General features: G+C 33.5%; 13 non-coding genes across 13 annotated transcripts; all 13 read right to left on the bottom strand.

Moving 5' to 3' along the window:
- Positions 1 to 519: 519 nt before the first annotated feature.
- Positions 520 to 593, bottom strand: TRNAI-AAU (transfer RNA isoleucine (anticodon AAU)). The gene has a single exon. It is a non-coding gene; the product is annotated as a tRNA-Ile (tRNA).
- Positions 594 to 2304: 1711 nt separating this feature from the next.
- Positions 2305 to 2378, bottom strand: TRNAI-AAU (transfer RNA isoleucine (anticodon AAU)). The gene has a single exon. It is a non-coding gene; the product is annotated as a tRNA-Ile (tRNA).
- Positions 2379 to 3492: 1114 nt separating this feature from the next.
- On the bottom strand, positions 3493 to 3566 carry TRNAI-AAU (transfer RNA isoleucine (anticodon AAU)). The gene has a single exon. It is a non-coding gene; the product is annotated as a tRNA-Ile (tRNA).
- A 1976-nt stretch (positions 3567 to 5542) lies between these two features.
- On the bottom strand, positions 5543 to 5616 carry TRNAI-AAU (transfer RNA isoleucine (anticodon AAU)). The gene has a single exon. It is a non-coding gene; the product is annotated as a tRNA-Ile (tRNA).
- Positions 5617 to 6398: 782 nt separating this feature from the next.
- Positions 6399 to 6472, bottom strand: TRNAI-AAU (transfer RNA isoleucine (anticodon AAU)). The gene has a single exon. It is a non-coding gene; the product is annotated as a tRNA-Ile (tRNA).
- A 1711-nt stretch (positions 6473 to 8183) lies between these two features.
- On the bottom strand, positions 8184 to 8257 carry TRNAI-AAU (transfer RNA isoleucine (anticodon AAU)). The gene has a single exon. It is a non-coding gene; the product is annotated as a tRNA-Ile (tRNA).
- A 1970-nt stretch (positions 8258 to 10227) lies between these two features.
- On the bottom strand, positions 10228 to 10301 carry TRNAI-AAU (transfer RNA isoleucine (anticodon AAU)). The gene has a single exon. It is a non-coding gene; the product is annotated as a tRNA-Ile (tRNA).
- A 523-nt stretch (positions 10302 to 10824) lies between these two features.
- On the bottom strand, positions 10825 to 10898 carry TRNAI-AAU (transfer RNA isoleucine (anticodon AAU)). Its single transcript has one exon. It is a non-coding gene; the product is annotated as a tRNA-Ile (tRNA).
- A 1114-nt stretch (positions 10899 to 12012) lies between these two features.
- TRNAI-AAU (transfer RNA isoleucine (anticodon AAU)) lies at positions 12013 to 12086 on the bottom strand. Its single transcript has one exon. It is a non-coding gene; the product is annotated as a tRNA-Ile (tRNA).
- Positions 12087 to 14062: 1976 nt separating this feature from the next.
- On the bottom strand, positions 14063 to 14136 carry TRNAI-AAU (transfer RNA isoleucine (anticodon AAU)). The gene has a single exon. It is a non-coding gene; the product is annotated as a tRNA-Ile (tRNA).
- A 782-nt stretch (positions 14137 to 14918) lies between these two features.
- Positions 14919 to 14992, bottom strand: TRNAI-AAU (transfer RNA isoleucine (anticodon AAU)). Its single transcript has one exon. It is a non-coding gene; the product is annotated as a tRNA-Ile (tRNA).
- A 1711-nt stretch (positions 14993 to 16703) lies between these two features.
- On the bottom strand, positions 16704 to 16777 carry TRNAI-AAU (transfer RNA isoleucine (anticodon AAU)). The gene has a single exon. It is a non-coding gene; the product is annotated as a tRNA-Ile (tRNA).
- Positions 16778 to 17891: 1114 nt separating this feature from the next.
- Positions 17892 to 17965, bottom strand: TRNAI-AAU (transfer RNA isoleucine (anticodon AAU)). The gene has a single exon. It is a non-coding gene; the product is annotated as a tRNA-Ile (tRNA).
- Positions 17966 to 19452: the final 1487 nt, after the last annotated feature.

Here is a 19452-nt window from a genome sequence, read left to right as displayed (position 1 = left end):
ATTCTATCAGCTTCTGCTCAAAGGAAATATAGATTTAAACAAGATACAGAAGAAAATGCATTTATTTCAACATTAAAGCAGCGTTAAGTGTTTGCTTGGAGAGTGGTAGAAAGTATGTTCTTGGCATTTTTAACTTCATGTTCTAACAGAATCAGATAATAGGCTTACTATTTTTATAGCATACTAGTGAAGAAATAACAGATGATGAAGTGCTACTGATTGTTAACCAGAGATAGATGGAAATCTTATATTCAGCTGTTTACATTCATGGTGTCTTTAAGCATTATCAAAAAATCAAAACTAGACTTTCCTAAATTACTTGTAATAAATGGGAGATTAATTACTTAGTGTTAGAACTTTGAACCATTAATGGGTGTTCAAGGCACTTTAACATTAATATATAATTCCACATCTATATCAAATTGATTCAACTAATGATTCTAGCAGCTCTTGCTCCAAAGAGATATACAGATAACAAAGAGACAGAAGAAAAAGCATCTTTTATTTAACACAGAAACTTGGCCTGTACAGGGATCGAACCTGTGACCTTGGCGTTATTAGCACCACGCTCTAACCAACTGAGCTAACAGGCCGCTGTTTGTGCTGGGCTGGGGGACAAGCATATGAAGAATTGCGAATGTCAGTGAACCCCAGATAGTTTGAAAGCTTATTTTCAGCTGTTTACCCATAAGGTATATTTATATATTATCGACATGAAGAAACAAATATCACAAAAAAATCAATACAAATGAGATTTTCAATCTTAGTGTTAAAACTTAGAACCATTAATGTATTTTCCATGTGGTTTAGCAATAAATAACAGTTCATCATCTATATTAAATTAATTCATCTACTCATTCTATCAGCTCCTGCTCAAAGGAAATATAGAGATAAACATCAGACAGAAGAAAATGCTTGTAATAAATGAGAGATTTAGTTACTTAGTGTTAGAACTTTCAACCATTAATGGATGTTCAAGGCACTTTAACATTAATATATAATTCCACATCTATATCAAATTGATTCAACTACTAGCAGCTCTTGCTCCAAAGAGATATACAGTTAACAAAGAGACACAAGAAAAAGCATCTTTTTTTTAACACAGAAACTTGGCCTGTACAGGGATCGAACCTGTGACCTTGGCGTTATTAGCACCACGCTCTAACCAACTGAGCTAACAGGCTGCCGTTCGTTCTGTGCTGGGGGACAAGCATATGCAGAACTGCTAATGTCAGTGAACCCCAGATAGTTTGAAAGCTTATTTTCAGCTGTTTACCCATAAAGTATATTTATATATTATCGACATGAAGAAACAAATATCACAAAAAAATCAATACAAATGAGATTTTCATTCTTAGTGTTAAAACTTAGAACCATTAATGTATGTTCTATGTGGTTTAGCAATAAATAACAGTTCATCATCTATATTAAATTAATTCATCTACTCATTCTATCAGCTCCTGCTCAAAGGAAATATAGAGATAAACATCAGACAGAAGAAAATGCTTGTAATAAATGAGAGATTTAGTTACTTAGTGTTAGAACTTACAACCATTAATGGATGTTCAAGGCACTTTAACATTAATATATAATTCCACATCTATATCAAATTGATTCAACTAATGATTCTAGCAGCTCTTGCTCCAAAGAGATATACAGATAACAAAGAGACAGAAGAAAAAGCATCTTTTATTTAACACAGAAACTTGGCCTGTACAGGGATCGAACCTGTGACCTTGGCGTTATTAGCACCACGCTCTAACCAACTGTGCTAACAGGCCGTTGTTCGTGCTGGGCTGGGGGACAAGCATATGAAGAATTGCTAATGTCAGTGAACCGCAGATAGTTTGAAAGCTTATTTTCAGCTGTTTACCCATAAGGTATATTTATATATTATCGACATGAAGAAACAAATATCACAAAAAAATCAATACAAATGAGATTTTCATTCTTAGTGTTAAAACTTAGAACCATTAATGTATGTTCTATGTGGTTTAGCAATAAATAACAGTTCATCATCTATATTAAATTAATTCATCTACTCATTCTATCAGCTCCTGCTCAAAGGAAATATAGAGCTAAACATCAGACAGAAGAAAATGCTTGTAATAAATGAGAGATTTAGTTACTTAGTGTTAGAACTTACAACCATTAATGGATGTTCAAGGCACTTTAACATTAATATATAATTCCACATCTATATCAAATTGATTCAACTAATGATTCTAGCAGCTCTTGCTCCAAAGAGATATACAGTTAACAAAGAGACACAAGAAAAAGCATCTATTTTTTAACACAGAAACTTGGCCTGTACAGGGATCGAACCTGTGACCTTGGCGTTATTAGCACCACGCTCTAACCAACTGAGCTAACAGGCCGCTGTTTGTGCTGGGCTGGGGGACAAGCATATGAAGAATTGCTAATGTCAGTGAACCCCAGATAGTTTGAAAGCTTATTTTCAGCTGTTTACCCATAAGGTATATTTATATATTATCGACATGAAGAAACAAATATCACAAAAAAATCAATACAAATGAGATTTTCATTCTTAGTGTTAAAACTTAGAACCATTAATGTATGTTCTATGTGGTTTAGCAATAAATAACAGTTCATCATCTATATTAAATTAATTCATCTACTCATTCTATCAGCTCCTGCTCAAAGGAAATATAGAGATAAACATCAGACAGAAGAAAATGCTTGTAATAAATGAGAGATTTAGTTACTTAGTGTTAGAACTTACAACCATTAATGGATGTTCAAGGCACTTTAACATTAATATATAATTCCACATCTATATCAAATTGATTCAACTACTAGCAGCTCTTGCTCCAAAGAGATATACAGTTAACAAAGAGACACAAGAAAAAGCATCTTTTTTTTAACACAGAAACTTGGCCTGTACAGGGATGGAACCTGTGACCTTGGCGTTATTAGCACCACGCTCTAACCAACTGAGCTAACAGGCCGCCGTTCGTGCTGGGCTGGGGGACAAGCATATGCAGAACTGCTAATGTCAGTGAACCCCAGATAGATTGAAAGCTTATTTTCAGCTGTTTACCCATAAGGTATATTTATATATTATCGACATGAAGAAACAAATATCACAAAAAAATCAATACAAATGAGATTTTCATTCTTAGTGTTAAAACTTAGAACCATTAATGTATGTTCTATGTGGTTTAGCAATAAATAACAGTTCATCATCTATATTAAATTAATTCATCTACTCATTCTATCAGCTCCTGCTCAAAGGAAATATAGAGATAAACATCAGACAGAAGAAAATGCTTGTAATAAATGAGAGATTTAGTTACTTAGTGTTAGAACTTACAACCATTAATGGATGTTCAAGGCACTTTAACATTAATATATAATTCCACATCTATATCAAATTGATTCAACTAATGATTCTAGCAGCTCTTGCTCCAAAGAGATATACAGATAACAAAGAGACAGAAGAAAAAGCATCTTTTATTTAACACAGAAACTTGGCCTGTACAGGGATCGAACCTGTGACCTTGGCGTTATTAGCACCACGCTCTAACCAACTGAGCTAACAGGCCGCCGCTCGTGCTGGGCTGGGGGACAAGCATATGAAGAATTGCTAATGTCAGTGAACCCCAGATAGTTTGAAAGCTTATTTTCAGCTGTTTACCCATAAGGTATATTTATATATTATCGACATGAAGAAACAAATATCACAAAAAAATCAATACAAATGAGATTTTCAATCTTAGTGTTAAAACTTAGAACCATTAATGTATTTTCCATGTGGTTTAGCAATAAATAACAGTTCATAATCTATATTAAATTAATTCATCTACTCATTCTATCAGCTTCTGCTCAAAGGAAATATAGATTTAAACAAGATACAGAAGAAAATGCATCTATTTCAACATTAAAGCAGCGTTAAGTGTTTGCTTGGAGAGTGGTAGAAAGTATGTTCTTGGCATTTTTAACTTCATGTTCTAACAGAATCAGATAATAGGCTTACTATATTTATAGCATACTACTGAAGAAATAACAGATGATGAAGTGCTACTGATTGTTAACCCGAGATAGATGGAAATCTTATATTCAGCTGTTTACATTCATGGTGTCTTTAAGCATTATCAAAAAATCAAAACTAGACTTTCCTAAATTACTTGTAATAAATGGGAGATTAATTACTTAGTGTTAGAACTTTGAACCATTAATGGATGTTCAAGGCACTTTAACATTAATATATAATTCCACATCTATATCAAATTGATTCAACTAATGATTCTAGCAGCTCTTGCTCCAAAGAGATATACAGATAACAAAGAGACAGAAGAAAAAGCATCTTTTATTTAACACAGAAACTTGGCATGTACAGGGATCGAACCAGTGACCTTGGCGTTATTAGCACCACGCTCTAACCAACTGTGCTAACAGGCCGCCGTTCGTGCTGGGCTGGGGGACAAGCATATGAAGAATTGCTAATGTCAGTGAACCCCAGATAGTTTGAAAGCTTATTTTCAGCTGTTTACCCATAAGGTATATTTATATATTATCGACATGAAGAAACAAATATCACAAAAAAATCAATACAAATGAGATTTTCATTCTTAGTGTTAAAACTTAGAACCATTAATGTATGTTCTATGTGGTTTAGCAATAAATAACAGTTCATCATCTATATTAAATTAATTCATCTACTCATTCTATCAGCTCCTGCTCAAAGGAAATATAGAGCTAAACATCAGAAAGAAGAAAATGCTTGTAATAAATGAGAGATTTAGTTACTTAGTGTTAGAACTTACAACCATTAATGGATGTTCAAGGCACTTTAACATTAATATATAATTCCACATCTATATCAAATTGATTCAACTAATGATTCTAGCAGCTCTTGCTCCAAAGAGATATACAGTTAACAAAGAGACACAAGAAAAAGCATCTTTTTTTTAACACAGAAACTTGGCCTGTACAGGGATCGAACCTGTGAGCTTGGCGTTATTAGCACCACGCTCTAACCAACTGAGCTAACAGGCCGCTGTTTGTGCTGGGCTGGGGGACAAGCATATGAAGAATTGCTAATGTCAGTGAACCCCAGATAGTTTGAAAGCTTATTTTCAGCTGTTTACCCATAAGGTATATTTATATATTATCGACATGAAGAAACAAATATCACAAAAAAATCAATACAAATGAGATTTTCATTCTTAGTGTTAAAACTTAGAACCATTAATGTATGTTCTATGTGGTTTAGCAATAAATAACAGTTCATCATCTATATTAAATTAATTCATCTACTCATTCTATCAGCTCCTGCTCAAAGGAAATATAGAGATAAACATCAGACAGAAGAAAATGCTTGTAATAAATGAGAGATTTAGTTACTTAGTGTTAGAACTTACAACCATTAATGGATGTTCAAGGCACTTTAACATTAATATATAATTCCACATCTATATCAAATTGATTCAACTAATGATTCTAGCAGCTCTTGCTCCAAAGAGATATACAGTTAACAAAGAGACACAAGAAAAAGCATCTTTTATTTAACACAGAAACTTGGCCTGTACAGGGATCGAACCTGTGACCTTGGCGTTATTAGCACCACGCTCTAACCAACTGAGCTAACAGGCCGCTGTTCGTGCTGGGCTGGGGGACAAGCATATGAAGAACTGCTAATGTCAGTGAACCCCAGATAGTTTGAAAGCTTATTTTCAGCTGTTTACCCATAAGGTATATTTATATATTATCGACATGAAGAAACAAATATCACAAAAAAATCAATACAAATGAGATTTTCATTCTTAGTGTTAAAACTTAGAACCATTAATGTATTTTCCATGTGGTTTAGTAATAAATAACAGTTCATCATCTATATTAAATTAATTCATCTACTCATTCTATCAGCTTCTGCTCAAAGGAAATATAGATTTAAACAAGATACAGAAGAAAATGCATTTATTTCAACATTAAAGCAGCGTTAAGTGTTTGCTTGGAGAGTGGTAGAAAGTATGTTCTTGGCATTTTTAACTTCATGTTCTAACAGAATCAGATAATAGGCTTACTATTTTTATAGCATACTAGTGAAGAAATAACAGATGATGAAGTGCTACTGATTGTTAACCAGAGATAGATGGAAATCTTATATTCAGCTGTTTACATTCATGGTGTCTTTAAGCATTATCAAAAAATCAAAACTAGACTTTCCTAAATTACTTGTAATAAATGGGAGATTAATTACTTAGTGTTAGAACTTTGAACCATTAATGGGTGTTCAAGGCACTTTAACATTAATATATAATTCCACATCTATATCAAATTGATTCAACTAATGATTCTAGCAGCTCTTGCTCCAAAGAGATATACAGATAACAAAGAGACAGAAGAAAAAGCATCTTTTATTTAACACAGAAACTTGGCCTGTACAGGGATCGAACCTGTGACCTTGGCGTTATTAGCACCACGCTCTAACCAACTGAGCTAACAGGCCGCTGTTTGTGCTGGGCTGGGGGACAAGCATATGAAGAATTGCGAATGTCAGTGAACCCCAGATAGTTTGAAAGCTTATTTTCAGCTGTTTACCCATAAGGTATATTTATATATTATCGACATGAAGAAACAAATATCACAAAAAAATCAATACAAATGAGATTTTCAATCTTAGTGTTAAAACTTAGAACCATTAATGTATTTTCCATGTGGTTTAGCAATAAATAACAGTTCATCATCTATATTAAATTAATTCATCTACTCATTCTATCAGCTCCTGCTCAAAGGAAATATAGAGATAAACATCAGACAGAAGAAAATGCTTGTAATAAATGAGAGATTTAGTTACTTAGTGTTAGAACTTTCAACCATTAATGGATGTTCAAGGCACTTTAACATTAATATATAATTCCACATCTATATCAAATTGATTCAACTACTAGCAGCTCTTGCTCCAAAGAGATATACAGTTAACAAAGAGACACAAGAAAAAGCATCTTTTTTTTAACACAGAAACTTGGCCTGTACAGGGATCGAACCTGTGACCTTGGCGTTATTAGCACCACGCTCTAACCAACTGAGCTAACAGGCTGCCGTTCGTTCTGTGCTGGGGGACAAGCATATGCAGAACTGCTAATGTCAGTGAACCCCAGATAGTTTGAAAGCTTATTTTCAGCTGTTTACCCATAAAGTATATTTATATATTATCGACATGAAGAAACAAATATCACAAAAAAATCAATACAAATGAGATTTTCATTCTTAGTGTTAAAACTTAGAACCATTAATGTATGTTCTATGTGGTTTAGCAATAAATAACAGTTCATCATCTATATTAAATTAATTCATCTACTCATTCTATCAGCTCCTGCTCAAAGGAAATATAGAGATAAACATCAGACAGAAGAAAATGCTTGTAATAAATGAGAGATTTAGTTACTTAGTGTTAGAACTTACAACCATTAATGGATGTTCAAGGCACTTTAACATTAATATATAATTCCACATCTATATCAAATTGATTCAACTAATGATTCTAGCAGCTCTTGCTCCAAAGAGATATACAGATAACAAAGAGACAGAAGAAAAAGCATCTTTTATTTAACACAGAAACTTGGCCTGTACAGGGATCGAACCTGTGACCTTGGCGTTATTAGCACCACGCTCTAACCAACTGTGCTAACAGGCCGTTGTTCGTGCTGGGCTGGGGGACAAGCATATGAAGAATTGCTAATGTCAGTGAACCGCAGATAGTTTGAAAGCTTATTTTCAGCTGTTTACCCATAAGGTATATTTATATATTATCGACATGAAGAAACAAATATCACAAAAAAATCAATACAAATGAGATTTTCATTCTTAGTGTTAAAACTTAGAACCATTAATGTATGTTCTATGTGGTTTAGCAATAAATAACAGTTCATCATCTATATTAAATTAATTCATCTACTCATTCTATCAGCTCCTGCTCAAAGGAAATATAGAGCTAAACATCAGACAGAAGAAAATGCTTGTAATAAATGAGAGATTTAGTTACTTAGTGTTAGAACTTACAACCATTAATGGATGTTCAAGGCACTTTAACATTAATATATAATTCCACATCTATATCAAATTGATTCAACTAATGATTCTAGCAGCTCTTGCTCCAAAGAGATATACAGTTAACAAAGAGACACAAGAAAAAGCATCTATTTTTTAACACAGAAACTTGGCCTGTACAGGGATCGAACCTGTGACCTTGGCGTTATTAGCACCACGCTCTAACCAACTGAGCTAACAGGCCGCTGTTTGTGCTGGGCTGGGGGACAAGCATATGAAGAATTGCTAATGTCAGTGAACCCCAGATAGTTTGAAAGCTTATTTTCAGCTGTTTACCCATAAGGTATATTTATATATTATCGACATGAAGAAACAAATATCACAAAAAAATCAATACAAATGAGATTTTCATTCTTAGTGTTAAAACTTAGAACCATTAATGTATGTTCTATGTGGTTTAGCAATAAATAACAGTTCATCATCTATATTAAATTAATTCATCTACTCATTCTATCAGCTCCTGCTCAAAGGAAATATAGAGATAAACATCAGACAGAAGAAAATGCTTGTAATAAATGAGAGATTTAGTTACTTAGTGTTAGAACTTACAACCATTAATGGATGTTCAAGGCACTTTAACATTAATATATAATTCCACATCTATATCAAATTGATTCAACTACTAGCAGCTCTTGCTCCAAAGAGATATACAGTTAACAAAGAGACACAAGAAAAAGCATCTTTTTTTTAACACAGAAACTTGGCCTGTACAGGGATGGAACCTGTGACCTTGGTGTTATTAGCACCACGCTCTAACCAACTGAGCTAACAGGCCGCCGTTCGTGCTGGGCTGGGGGACAAGCATATGCAGAACTGCTAATGTCAGTGAACCCCAGATAGATTGAAAGCTTATTTTCAGCTGTTTACCCATAAGGTATATTTATATATTATCGACATGAAGAAACAAATATCACAAAAAAATCAATACAAATGAGATTTTCATTCTTAGTGTTAAAACTTAGAACCATTAATGTATGTTCTATGTGGTTTAGCAATAAATAACAGTTCATCATCTATATTAAATTAATTCATCTACTCATTCTATCAGCTCCTGCTCAAAGGAAATATAGAGCTAAACATCAGAAAGAAGAAAATGCTTGTAATAAATGAGAGATTTAGTTACTTAGTGTTAGAACTTACAACCATTAATGGATGTTCAAGGCACTTTAACATTAATATATAATTCCACATCTATATCAAATTGATTCAACTAATGATTCTAGCAGCTCTTGCTCCAAAGAGATATACAGTTAACAAAGAGACACAAGAAAAAGCATCTTTTTTTTAACACAGAAACTTGGCCTGTACAGGGATCGAACCTGTGAGCTTGGCGTTATTAGCACCACGCTCTAACCAACTGAGCTAACAGGCCGCTGTTTGTGCTGGGCTGGGGGACAAGCATATGAAGAATTGCTAATGTCAGTGAACCCCAGATAGTTTGAAAGCTTATTTTCAGCTGTTTACCCATAAGGTATATTTATATATTATCGACATGAAGAAACAAATATCACAAAAAAATCAATACAAATGAGATTTTCATTCTTAGTGTTAAAACTTAGAACCATTAATGTATTTTCCATGTGGTTTAGCAATAAATAACAGTTCATCATCTATATTAAATTAATTCATCTACTCATTCTATCAGCTTCTGCTCAAAGGAAATATAGATTTAAACAAGATACAGAAGAAAATGCATTTATTTCAACATTAAAGCAGCGTTAAGTGTTTGCTTGGAGAGTGGTAGAAAGTATGTTCTTGGCATTTTTAACTTCATGTTCTAACAGAATCAGATAATAGGCTTACTATATTTATAGCATACTACTGAAGAAATAACAGATGATGAAGTGCTACTGATTGTTAACCCGAGATAGATGGAAATCTTATATTCAGCTGTTTACATTCATGGTGTCTTTAAGCATTATCAAAAAATCAAAACTAGACTTTCCTAAATTACTTGTAATAAATGGGAGATTAATTACTTAGTGTTAGAACTTTGAACCATTAATGGATGTTCAAGGCACTTTAACATTGATATATAATTCCACATCTATATCAAATTGATTCAACTAATCATTCTAGCAGCTCTTGCTCCAAAGAGATATACAGTTAACAAAGAGACACAAGAAAAAGCATCTTTTTTTTAACACAGAAACTTGGCCTGTACAGGGATCGAACCTGTGACCTTGGCGTTATTAGCACCACGCTCTAACCAACTGAGCTAACAGGCCGCTGTTTGTGCTGGGCTGGGGGACAAGCATATGAAGAATTGCCAATGTCAGTGAACCCCAGATAGTTTGAAAGCTTATTTTCAGCTGTTTACCCATAAGGTATATTTATATATTATCGACATGAAGAAACAAATATCACAAAAAAATCAATACAAATGAGATTTTCATTCTTAGTGTTAAAACTTAGAACCATTAATGTATGTTCTATGTGGTTTAGCAATAAATAACAGTTCATCATCTATATTAAATTAATTCATCTACTCATTCTATCAGCTCCTGCTCAAAGGAAATATAGAGATAAACATCAGACAGAAGAAAATGCTTGTAATAAATGAGAGATTTAGTTACTTAGTGTTAGAACTTACAACCATTAATGGATGTTCAAGGCACTTTAACATTAATATATAATTCCACATCTATATCAAATTGATTCAACTAATGATTCTAGCAGCTCTTGCTCCAAAGAGATATACAGTTATCAAAGAGACACAAGAAAAAGCATCTTTTTTTTAACCCAGAAACTTGGCCTGTACAGGGATCGAACCTGTGACCTTGGCGTTATTAGCACCACGCTCTAACCAACTGAGCTAACAGGCCGCTGTTCGTGCTGGGCTGGGGGACAAGCATATGAAGAATTGCCAATGTCAGTGAACCCCAGATAGTTTGAAAGCTTATTTTCAGCTGTTTACCCATAAGGTATATGTATATATTATCGACATGAAGAAACAAATATCACAAAAAAATCAATACAAATGAGATTTTCATTCTTAGTGTTAAAACTTAGAACCATTAATGTATGTTCTATGTGGTTTAGCAATAAATAACAGTTCATCATCTATATTAAATTAATTCATCTACTCATTCTATCAGCTCCTGCTCAAAGGAAATATAGAGATAAACATCAGACAGAAGAAAATGCTTGTAATAAATGAGAGATTTAGTTACTTAGTGTTAGAACTTACAACCATTAATGGATGTTCAAGGCACTTTAACATTAATATATAATTCCACATCTATATCAAATTGATTCAACTACTAGCAGCTCTTGCTCCAAAGAGATATACAGTTAACAAAGAGACACAAGAAAAAGCATCTTTTTTTTAACACAGAAACTTGGCCTGTACAGGGATGGAACCTGTGACCTTGGCGTTATTAGCACCACGCTCTAACCAACTGAGCTAACAGGCCGCCGTTCGTGCTGGGCTGGGGGACAAGCATATGCAGAACTGCTAATGTCAGTGAACCCCAGATAGATTGAAAGCTTATTTTCAGCTGTTTACCCATAAGGTATATTTATATATTATCGACATGAAGAAACAAATATCACAAAAAAATCAATACAAATGAGATTTTCATTCTTAGTGTTAAAACTTAGAACCATTAATGTATGTTCTATGTGGTTTAGCAATAAATAACAGTTCATCATCTATATTAAATTAATTCATCTACTCATTCTATCAGCTCCTGCTCAAAGGAAATATAGAGATAAACATCAGACAGAAGAAAATGCTTGTAATAAATGAGAGATTTAGTTACTTAGTGTTAGAACTTACAACCATTAATGGATGTTCAAGGCAGTTTAACATTAATATATAATTCCACATCTATATCAAATTGATTCAACTAATGATTCTAGCAGCTCTTGCTCCAAAGAGATATACAGATAACAAAGAGACAGAAGAAAAAGCATCTTTTATTTAACACAGAAACTTGGCCTGTACAGGGATCGAACCTGTGACCTTGGCGTTATTAGCACCACGCTCTAACCAACTGAGCTAACAGGCCGCCGCTCGTGCTGGGCTGGGGGACAAGCATATGAAGAATTGCTAATGTCAGTGAACCCCAGATAGTTTGAAAGCTTATTTTCAGCTGTTTACCCATAAGGTATATTTATATATTATCGACATGAAGAAACAAATATCACAAAAAAATCAATACAAATGAGATTTTCAATCTTAGTGTTAAAACTTAGAACCATTAATGTATTTTCCATGTGGTTTAGCAATAAATAACAGTTCATAATCTATATTAAATTAATTCATCTACTCATTCTATCAGCTTCTGCTCAAAGGAAATATAGATTTAAACAAGATACAGAAGAAAATGCATCTATTTCAACATTAAAGCAGCGTTAAGTGTTTGCTTGGAGAGTGGTAGAAAGTATGTTCTTGGCATTTTTAACTTCATGTTCTAACAGAATCAGATAATAGGCTTACTATATTTATAGCATACTACTGAAGAAATAACAGATGATGAAGTGCTACTGATTGTTAACCCGAGATAGATGGAAATCTTATATTCAGCTGTTTACATTCATGGTGTCTTTAAGCATTATCAAAAAATCAAAACTAGACTTTCCTAAATTACTTGTAATAAATGGGAGATTAATTACTTAGTGTTAGAACTTTGAACCATTAATGGATGTTCAAGGCACTTTAACATTAATATATAATTCCACATCTATATCAAATTGATTCAACTAATGATTCTAGCAGCTCTTGCTCCAAAGAGATATACAGATAACAAAGAGACAGAAGAAAAAGCATCTTTTATTTAACACAGAAACTTGGCATGTACAGGGATCGAACCAGTGACCTTGGCGTTATTAGCACCACGCTCTAACCAACTGTGCTAACAGGCCGCCGTTCGTGCTGGGCTGGGGGACAAGCATATGAAGAATTGCTAATGTCAGTGAACCCCAGATAGTTTGAAAGCTTATTTTCAGCTGTTTACCCATAAGGTATATTTATATATTATCGACATGAAGAAACAAATATCACAAAAAAATCAATACAAATGAGATTTTCATTCTTAGTGTTAAAACTTAGAACCATTAATGTATGTTCTATGTGGTTTAGCAATAAATAACAGTTCATCATCTATATTAAATTAATTCATCTACTCATTCTATCAGCTCCTGCTCAAAGGAAATATAGAGCTAAACATCAGAAAGAAGAAAATGCTTGTAATAAATGAGAGATTTAGTTACTTAGTTTTAGAACTTACAACCATTAATGGATGTTCAAGGCACTTTAACATTAATATATAATTCCACATCTATATCAAATTGATTCAACTAATGATTCTAGCAGCTCTTGCTCCAAAGAGATATACAGTTAACAAAGAGACACAAGAAAAAGCATCTTTTTTTTAACACAGAAACTTGGCCTGTACAGGGATCGAACCTGTGAGCTTGGTGTTATTAGCACCACGCTCTAACCAACTGAGCTAACAGGCCGCTGTTTGTGCTGGGCTGGGGGACAAGCATATGAAGAATTGCTAATGTCAGTGAACCCCAGATAGTTTGAAAGCTTATTTTCAGCTGTTTACCCATAAGGTATATTTATATATTATCGACATGAAGAAACAAATATCACAAAAAAATCAATACAAATGAGATTTTCATTCTTAGTGTTAAAACTTAGAACCATTAATGTATGTTCTATGTGGTTTAGCAATAAATAACAGTTCATCATCTATATTAAATTAATTCATCTACTCATTCTATCAGCTCCTGCTCAAAGGAAATATAGAGATAAACATCAGACAGAAGAAAATGCTTGTAATAAATGAGAGATTTAGTTACTTAGTGTTAGAACTTACAACCATTAATGGATGTTCAAGGCACTTTAACATTAATATATAATTCCACATCTATATCAAATTGATTCAACTAATGATTCTAGCAGCTCTTGCTCCAAAGAGATATACAGTTAACAAAGAGACACAAGAAAAAGCATCTTTTATTTAACACAGAAACTTGGCCTGTACAGGGATCGAACCTGTGACCTTGGCGTTATTAGCACCACGCTCTAACCAACTGAGCTAACAGGCCGCTGTTCGTGCTGGGCTGGGGGACAAGCATATGAAGAACTGCTAATGTCAGTGAACCCCAGATAGTTTGAAAGCTTATTTTCAGCTGTTTACCCATAAGGTATATTTATATATTATCGACATGAAGAAACAAATATCACAAAAAAATCAATACAAATGAGATTTTCATTCTTAGTGTTAAAACTTAGAACCATTAATGTATTTTCCATGTGGTTTAGTAATAAATAACAGTTCATCATCTATATTAAATTAATTCATCTACTCATTCTATCAGCTTCTGCTCAAAGGAAATATAGATTTAAACAAGATACAGAAGAAAATGCATTTATTTCAACATTAAAGCAGCGTTAAGTGTTTGCTTGGAGAGTGGTAGAAAGTATGTTCTTGGCATTTTTAACTTCATGTTCTAACAGAATCAGATAATAGGCTTACTATTTTTATAGCATACTAGTGAAGAAATAACAGATGATGAAGTGCTACTGATTGTTAACCAGAGATAGATGGAAATCTTATATTCAGCTGTTTACATTCATGGTGTCTTTAAGCATTATCAAAAAATCAAAACTAGACTTTCCTAAATTACTTGTAATAAATGGGAGATTAATTACTTAGTGTTAGAACTTTGAACCATTAATGGGTGTTCAAGGCACTTTAACATTAATATATAATTCCACATCTATATCAAATTGATTCAACTAATGATTCTAGCAGCTCTTGCTCCAAAGAGATATACAGATAACAAAGAGACAGAAGAAAAAGCATCTTTTATTTAACACAGAAACTTGGCCTGTACAGGGATCGAACCTGTGACCTTGGCGTTATTAGCACCACGCTCTAACCAACTGAGCTAACAGGCCGCTGTTTGTGCTGGGCTGGGGGACAAGCATATGAAGAATTGCGAATGTCAGTGAACCCCAGATAGTTTGAAAGCTTATTTTCAGCTGTTTACCCATAAGGTATATTTATATATTATCGACATGAAGAAACAAATATCACAAAAAAATCAATACAAATGAGATTTTCAATCTTAGTGTTAAAACTTAGAACCATTAATGTATTTTCCATGTGGTTTAGCAATAAATAACAGTTCATCATCTATATTAAATTAATTCATCTACTCATTCTATCAGCTCCTGCTCAAAGGAAATATAGAGATAAACATCAGACAGAAGAAAATGCTTGTAATAAATGAGAGATTTAGTTACTTAGTGTTAGAACTTTCAACCATTAATGGATGTTCAAGGCACTTTAACATTAATATATAATTCCACATCTATATCAAATTGATTCAACTACTAGCAGCTCTTGCTCCAAAGAGATATACAGTTAACAAAGAGACACAAGAAAAAGCATCTTTTTTTTAACACAGAAACTTGGCCTGTACAGGGATCGAACCTGTGACCTTGGCGTTATTAGCACCACGCTCTAACCAACTGAGCTAACAGGCTGCCGTTCGTTCTGTGCTGGGGGACAAGCATATGCAGAACTGCTAATGTCAGTGAACCCCAGATAGTTTGAAAGCTTATTTTCAGCTGTTTACCCATAAAGTATATTTATATATTATCGACATGAAGAAACAAATATCACAAAAAAATCAATACAAATGAGATTTTCATTCTTAGTGTTAAAACTTAGAACCATTAATGTATGTTCTATGTGGTTTAGCAATAAATAACAGTTCATCATCTATATTAAATTAATTCATCTACTCATTCTATCAGCTCCTGCTCAAAGGAAATATAGAGATAAACATCAGACAGAAGAAAATGCTTGTAATAAATGAGAGATTTAGTTACTTAGTGTTAGAACTTACAACCATTAATGGATGTTCAAGGCACTTTAACATTAATATATAATTCCACATCTATATCAAATTGATTCAACTAATGATTCTAGCAGCTCTTGCTCCAAAGAGATATACAGATAACAAAGAGACAGAAGAAAAAGCATCTTTTATTTAACACAGAAACTTGGCCTGTACAGGGATCGAACCTGTGACCTTGGCGTTATTAGCACCACGCTCTAACCAACTGTGCTAACAGGCCGTTGTTCGTGCTGGGCTGGGGGACAAGCATATGAAGAATTGCTAATGTCAGTGAACCGCAGATAGTTTGAAAGCTTATTTTCAGCTGTTTACCCATAAGGTATATTTATATATTATCGACATGAAGAAACAAATATCACAAAAAAATCAATACAAATGAGATTTTCATTCTTAGTGTTAAAACTTAGAACCATTAATGTATGTTCTATGTGGTTTAGCAATAAATAACAGTTCATCATCTATATTAAATTAATTCATCTACTCATTCTATCAGCTCCTGCTCAAAGGAAATATAGAGCTAAACATCAGACAGAAGAAAATGCTTGTAATAAATGAGAGATTTAGTTACTTAGTGTTAGAACTTACAACCATTAATGGATGTTCAAGGCACTTTAACATTAATATATAATTCCACATCTATATCAAATTGATTCAACTAATGATTCTAGCAGCTCTTGCTCCAAAGAGATATACAGTTAACAAAGAGACACAAGAAAAAGCATCTATTTTTTAACACAGAAACTTGGCCTGTACAGGGATCGAACCTGTGACCTTGGCGTTATTAGCACCACGCTCTAACCAACTGAGCTAACAGGCCGCTGTTTGTGCTGGGCTGGGGGACAAGCATATGAAGAATTGCTAATGTCAGTGAACCCCAGATAGTTTGAAAGCTTATTTTCAGCTGTTTACCCATAAGGTATATTTATATATTATCGACATGAAGAAACAAATATCACAAAAAAATCAATACAAATGAGATTTTCATTCTTAGTGTTAAAACTTAGAACCATTAATGTATGTTCTATGTGGTTTAGCAATAAATAACAGTTCATCATCTATATTAAATTAATTCATCTACTCATTCTATCAGCTCCTGCTCAAAGGAAATATAGAGATAAACATCAGACAGAAGAAAATGCTTGTAATAAATGAGAGATTTAGTTACTTAGTGTTAGAACTTACAACCATTAATGGATGTTCAAGGCACTTTAACATTAATATATAATTCCACATCTATATCAAATTGATTCAACTACTAGCAGCTCTTGCTCCAAAGAGATATACAGTTAACAAAGAGACACAAGAAAAAGCATCTTTTTTTTAACACAGAAACTTGGCCTGTACAGGGATGGAACCTGTGACCTTGGCGTTATTAGCACCACGCTCTAACCAACTGAGCTAACAGGCCGCCGTTCGTGCTGGGCTGGGGGACAAGCATATGCAGAACTGCTAATGTCAGTGAACCCCAGATAGATTGAAAGCTTATTTTCAGCTGTTTACCCATAAGGTATATTTATATATTATCGACATGAAGAAACAAATATCACAAAAAAATCAATACAAATGAGATTTTCATTCTTAGTGTTAAAACTTAGAACCATTAATGTATGTTCTATGTGGTTTAGCAATAAATAACAGTTCATCATCTATATTAAATTAATTCATCTACTCATTCTATCAGCTCCTGCTCAAAGGAAATATAGAGATAAACATCAGACAGAAGAAAATGCTTGTAATAAATGAGAGATTTAGTTACTTAGTGTTAGAACTTACAACCATTAATGGATGTTCAAGGCACTTTAACATTAATATATAATTCCACATCTATATCAAATTGATTCAACTAATGATTCTAGCAGCTCTTGCTCCAAAGAGATATACAGATAACAAAGAGACAGAAGAAAAAGCATCTTTTATTTAACACAGAAACTTGGCCTGTACAGGGATCGAACCTGTGACCTTGGCGTTATTAGCACCACGCTCTAACCAACTGAGCTAACAGGCCGCCGCTCGTGCTGGGCTGGGGGACAAGCATATGAAGAATTGCTAATGTCAGTGAACCCCAGATAGTTTGAAAGCTTATTTTCAGCTGTTTACCCATAAGGTATATTTATATATTATCGACATGAAGAAACAAATATCACAAAAAAATCAATACAAATGAGATTTTCAATCTTAGTGTTAAAACTTAGAACCATTAATGTATTTTCCATGTGGTTTAGCAATAAATAACAGTTCATAATCTATATTAAATTAATTCATCTACTCATTCTATCAGCTTCTGCTCAAAGGAAATATAGATTTAAACAAGATACAGAAGAAAATGCATCTATTTCAACATTAAAGCAGCGTTAAGTGTTTGCTTGGAGAGTGGTAGAAAGTATGTTCTTGGCATTTTTAACTTCATGTTCTAACAGAATCAGATAATAGGCTTACTATATTTATAGCATACTACTGAAGAAATAACAGATGATGAAGTGCTACTGATTGTTAACCCGAGATAGATGGAAATCTTATATTCAGCTGTTTACATTCATGGTGTCTTTAAGCATTATCAAAAAATCAAAACTAGACTTTCCTAAATTACTTGTAATAAATGGGAGATTAATTACTTAGTGTTAGAACTTTGAACCATTAATGGATGTTCAAGGCACTTTAACATTAATATATAATTCCACATCTATATCAAATTGATTCAACTAATGATTCTAGCAGCTCTTGCTCCAAAGAGATATACAGATAACAAAGAGACAGAAGAAAAAGCATCTTTTATTTAACACAGAAACTTGGCATGTACAGGGATCGAACCAGTGACCTTGGCGTTATTAGCACCACGCTCTAACCAACTGTGCTAACAGGCCGCCGTTCGTGCTGGGCTGGGGGACAAGCATATGAAGAATTGCTAATGTCAGTGAACCCCAGATAGTTTGAAAGCTTATTTTCAGCTGTTTACCCATAAGGTATATTTATATATTATCGACATGAAGAAACAAATATCACAAAAAAATCAATACAAATGAGATTTTCATTCTTAGTGTTAAAACTTAGAACCATTAATGTATGTTCTATGTGGTTTAGCAATAAATAACAGTTCATCATCTATATTAAATTAATTCATCTACTCATTCTATCAGCTCCTGCTCAAAGGAAATATAGAGCTAAACATCAGAAAGAAGAAAATGCTTGTAATAAATGAGAGATTTAGTTACTTAGTGTTAGAACTTACAACCATTAATGGATGTTCAAGGCACTTTAACATTAATATATAATTCCACATCTATATCAAATTGATTCAACTAATGATTCTAGCAGCTCTTGCTCCAAAGAGATATACAGTTAACAAAGAGACACAAGAAAAAGCATCTTTTTTTTAACACAGAAACTTGGCCTGTACAGGGATCGAACCTGTGAGCTTGGCGTTATTAGCACCACGCTCTAACCAACTGAGCTAACAGGCCGCTGTTTGTGCTGGGCTGGGGGACAAGCATATGA

Source organism: Triturus cristatus, chromosome 5_1, assembly GCF_964204655.1.
Source record: "Triturus cristatus chromosome 5_1, aTriCri1.1, whole genome shotgun sequence".
Classification (NCBI taxonomy): domain Eukaryota; kingdom Metazoa; phylum Chordata; class Amphibia; order Caudata; family Salamandridae; genus Triturus; species Triturus cristatus.
The sequence above is the reverse complement of the archived record's forward strand: the minus strand, read 5'-3'. Positions and strand labels throughout refer to the sequence as shown.